This window comes from Ptychodera flava, chromosome 6 (assembly GCF_041260155.1).
Source record: "Ptychodera flava strain L36383 chromosome 6, AS_Pfla_20210202, whole genome shotgun sequence".
In the NCBI taxonomy this organism is placed as follows: Eukaryota; Metazoa; Hemichordata; class Enteropneusta; family Ptychoderidae; genus Ptychodera; species Ptychodera flava.
Window position 1 is genome coordinate 20,513,497 of NC_091933.1, and position 5,227 is coordinate 20,518,723.

At 41.7% G+C, this 5,227-nt stretch overlaps 1 long non-coding RNA gene across 1 annotated transcript; it reads left to right on the forward strand.

Annotated features, from left to right (window-relative positions):
• The first annotated feature begins 378 nt into the window (after positions 1 to 378).
• LOC139134292 (uncharacterized) lies at positions 379 to 3,167 on the forward strand. The gene is made up of 2 exons (XR_011552773.1): positions 379 to 487; positions 2,915 to 3,167. It is a non-coding gene; the product is annotated as an uncharacterized lncRNA (long non-coding RNA).
• The last annotated feature ends 2,060 nt before the right edge of the window (positions 3,168 to 5,227 follow it).

The following is a 5,227-nucleotide window of genomic DNA, read 5'->3' on the forward strand; positions in this document are numbered from 1 at the left end:
AAGTGTTTCACGGAATTCATGTTGTAGTATCCATGATATATCTTGTTTTTATTTGTGCCAGGGAGTACTGACCTAGGAAGTGTTCAAACAATACCTTGCAAGAAGATGACGTCACACGGTTGAGACCCCTGCGAAGACGGTGCCGATTGGTACCATCACAAGTTTCCCTGAACCGGCTCGCCGATATCAACAAATATGTATCAAGAAACATATTTTTCGTTCGTACATCCTGTTTTCATAACAACAGTAGCTTGTATCACACATGTCAAGGCCACACTCCAATAACGCAAAACGCTAAAACCCAAACAGACTGGGAAAGTGATTTGTTATCGGATATGTTTTTACATCCGGGGCCTTCAGTTTAACTGACACACTCCGATCATCGTGCCTCTGTGTACACAAACGTGAACTTACTGACTCAAACTTGAGATGCTTGAATGTTGTGCAACATTGCAGGATGAGTGACACTCGGGAGGGAGACGCAACGGTAACGAGGAATTTTAGATATGAGCAACCTGTCTGAAGTATTTCCATAACTCGCAAAACAGTCCGAGAGTACATTTTACTAGCGTCGATCTCTCCTGGCTCGTTTTCTCCCCGGGTTTTCCAGTTCTCACTGTGGCCGTAGCAGGCAACTTTCGTTCGACTAAGGGGACGTCTGTGGATTCGCATAAAATAAATACGCTCAATTGGCAGGTGAAAGTGGGATATTTGACGTTTTGAGGGGGAGTTGGTCGGATCTTTCGGCGGCCAAGTGATCGCATTTAAAGCTTTCAATGACAAAAAATTCCAGGATAAAACTTTGATTCAATGAGGCGATTGCAGTTAGCCATGGGTATTACAAAGATAGTGTAATTATGCTGAATATTCATCTTGTTTGAAGTTATTACTCTAGACCTTTCCGATGAAATATTTTGCCATCGGAAAGTACGACTAGCGATCGCCGACAAGCCGCAGAACGTGACCAAGACAGCGCTGGTAGTAAATAACCAAATAAAGTAACTTAACACGAGAGCAATTTTACTACCTAATAATTCTGTTGACTAATTTTCGGATCACTTTTGTCGGAAATCCTTGACCGACTTAAAGCGACTTGAAAAAAAACCCAGCCGCATCGAAAACTCCGTCCTGAGCCGGAACTCACGGCATGGCATGGATAGAAACATCGGTATTTGAACCTTGGTACTCTGATGCCGGTCAGTAGCGTGCCCGAACAAGGTATTTTAATTCATCACCGGTTTCACTGATTTTTTTCTTCGAGTGGGTCGTAATGATGATTTGTGAGCAGCATGGAAAGTTTGAAATATAGCTTGATTGGGTATATTGCTGACTTCCTTTTACTGTATATTAGTTTGACCTTTATGGGAACGGTTTTCGGAGTTTGAAATATAGAACCAAGGCCTTTCGGTAATCATGAAAGCGCCCGCATAAAAACATCGTCATAAATAGTACACGAAGACTGTTCACCTTCTTTTGAAAATCGCCTCTCCATGGGTATGACAATTTTAAAGTTCTGCAAATGACACTCTATTCCTTTCAAGCATTCTGATAATGGCCTCAATGCATTTTGTATGTGAAGTTCTAGATTACGAATTGAACTGAATGGACGGTGTGGAGGCTGATCTCGTTGAACGGTGGCAAACTAAATGGGTAACACCGAGACACGTAGGGGCTTTGCAAGTATATCAAGTGCACAGTAGGCTATGTTGTCAACAACGTTCTCTTGTAAAACCTCCCCCCCCACAAGGACTTACACACTAACGCGACTGACAGCAAGTCTCAACCAACTTTTTATGTGTAATAACAATAAACTGACGATCGTGGCCCTTTTATCAGTTTATTGCGTAAGCTTTGCACCTTAGCGAGTCCTGTCGGGGCGTTCTATATTTCTCTTCTCCTGTCCTTGCTATGGAAGAAAAGTTCCAAAAGTTCATGAACGCAGTGATACTTCATCCATCAGGCGTACTCTCCGCTGCGTTGTTCATCTACACCAGAGCACAACATTCCGTCGATGACACACCCGAGAGATAAATACCGCGACACGTAACCAAGACTACCGCAGTTACAGAATACCACGCTAGTCTGATATCTTTACTGATACACTGTAGATTTCTGTAGTTGTACGTGCTTGAGTTACCAAGGTCAACATACCCACCTGTGATTGTGAGCGCCACGAGCGATTGAATAAAGAGACCCTCTTTGCGTACACTGAGCGGAAAATTCCACAAGTCTTCAAAACTCGATGCGATGCGTTAACGCTAAAATTTAGTCCGGGTGGTGAACAGAATTTTGATGGGGTGTACCAAGAAAAGTCTTTTATCATAAAGAAGTGTTTGTAACGGTCCTTTGCTGACTATGAACTTGTCTCTCGTCCCCGCAAAAACGTATGCATGCGATACATAATGTAACTATGAGAAAAAACCCTATTTTTTGCGTTCAGAAGGTTTACAATGACAAATGAAGAACGGAGAATTCCACTGTTTTTCTTTCTATCGAACGGAAATTCTACTGAGGCAACAATGCAGCATTTTGTATGAGCAAAGTTACGTGTTACTTCCATAACTCAAGTTCAAACATGTCGAATGTTTGTACCGAAATATTTCTTACACCGGTATCTCGTCTCAAGATTACGGCATGACTTTGTTGATGGAAAGTTAATTTTTCCACCAACGTTACTGACAAATATAGATTTTATATCGCCATTTTGATTTTTTTATCATTGAGTGAGTGAAAGCCCCTGAGAACCGAATCCACGTTAATCATTGCGTATCTTGAAGAATTCGAACTGGCTGGCGCATCCAGATCCCGAAGACACTCTTTATTTGAATGTCTGAAGGAAGGCCAGGAGTCGGGGTGGTCGGGTTCATGGGTCCGTTCAAAAATTGGGTAACCAAGTCGGTGCATTCTCTTCCAGTTCAGGTAACCCAGTGAACACAAACAACCATCGTATGGAGTGGCAGCATCGACACGACGCGACGGGATGATGATTTGATCGGTGTCCACAGCGTGCGTAAAACGTCACGTGATAAAGATATTGTGATACCATCGATCCTACGCTCAGTCGTTATCTGCAATGGTGAATGGGATGGTCGCGGAGGGGAACGCAATTAGAAACGGGGCTTCTTGTTTCTGACGGTGAACAGAATTGATAACATTCGTTTAGCCAAGTTTAGATTACTATCGCCTATTGTGCCGTCGCTTGGACGATACAGAGGCATGTGAAGTTTCCTCGTCCCGAGATATACAAACAAATAATAACCGAACCGATTAAATGAGTGTTAACTATACGTTGTGACCCTGCTCAATATTCCAGAACGGCAGTATAATCACTGTTGCACAAGAAACCCGTCTGACATAACATATTATTCCCCTGTTTGAGAACTAAGTCACAAGAATTGAACATCAATTTAAAAACAGGTGCTGTCAACTCACTACAATTATAAGAAAACCACCGCTGTGTACACAGTCCAATAGAACAAAGATGACCATATCTCGGAGAAAGCATGCCTCAACGTTAATCCGACATAATCTCGAGAGAATCTGGCTCACGTGTATGTAGCATGGGGACCAAACTAAAACTACATTCCCTCAATTTTTCATATATAAATACGACTGGAACTTGTGATTGTTCAAATAAAAAATAAATGTATTCCAAAAAGGAAAAATGGATGAGATAATTCTGATTCAACCAACATAACCGCACTATCCACTTAGCCTAAATCAGCTCCAATTGTGTTTATATCAGTTGATGGAAAACTAAAGCTGGACATTAAAAACTTACGGTATTTGCGCTTGATTTTATGGGATATTCTTGAAAGGAAATCAAAAGTCGGCATATAAGAGACGATTCCGAAGAACTCTGCCTGGCCAAAGGTGAACGCTTATGGCGCTTCACTGAGAATGCATGGCAATAGTACATATCGATAAAACCAGCCGCTGGAGCTTTCAATTAACTGTTTCAATATTGTAAGTCCGCGTCCAAATTTTCTGCTTGGCTCCTCATATCACGTTTGAACCCATTACTCGGAGTTACACGTAGACTTTTTTGGTACACCATGGAATTAAAAGTTTCGAATTATAAAATCGATTGTCAAAGATGACCTGATAAATAAAGCTGCGTTGACGAACTGCGTGCTGGGTGATCACTTGCACATCCTGCACGGAGAAGATGAAAAACTCAAGTAATGGAGAACATTTCACAAGTGGCGGTAAATGTTAGGTAATTGTAAGGTAATTGTAGATTTAAACGAGGACAGCATTACCGGGAAATCATCAAATTTATCCATCGATTTGTGTCAATCGAAAGAGGAGACCGAATTTTTTTCAGAGACACTGAAACACACCCGCACACATACACACACACACTCTCTCTCTCTCCCTCTCTCTCATGTCCCCCCCCTCTCTCTCTCTCTCTCTCTCTCTCTCTCTCTCTCTCTCTCTCTCTCTCTCTCTCTCTCTCTCTCTCTCTCTCTCTCTCTCTCTCTCTCTCTCTCTCTCTCTCTCTCTCATGTCCTTCCGTCGAGTACATCCGCGGTCAGTCAGTCATCATCATCATCATCATCATCATCATCATCATCATCATCATCATCAATCTCACTACAACCACCATGAAAATCGCCACAATTTTCTCTTCAGCACGTGACGGGCTCGGAATTGGATTATTGAGATCTCTTGTAAATGACGGCGCATGACAAACACAACAGCCTGCGATCCATAAAATTGACCCAGATATCAAACTAACTATACTCTGAATACCGATCAGTCAAGCTGATTAGATCCTTTCAAGTTTAATGCTATGCCTAATTGTAAAGCCATCATGAGTTAATTTTCAAATAAACAATTAATTAAAGTGGCAGACGAAGGAATTTCGACCCATGTGACCGCCGTCTACCCGAGATTACGTATCTGTGGGATTCAATTAGAAAAAGAAATTGCGCCTAATTTGTTTATCATTATGTTAGTCTTATGATTACTGTCTTAAAACAGTAAATAAATTGTCAAGTGAGTGAACTCATGGCTAATCTTCCAAAGTGTTTTCCGATGACGATGAAAATTCAATTTGCTCATCATTTACATGTTATCACATACGTGGCAGCTATGTCACGTTCAGTTAAGGTCACATGCTCGACCATGGCAACCAGCTATGAGCACACCACCAAACATCGCCCTGCCTTAATTTGACTATTCATACGAGTACATTGTACATTTCAGGTTTATCTATCTGAAT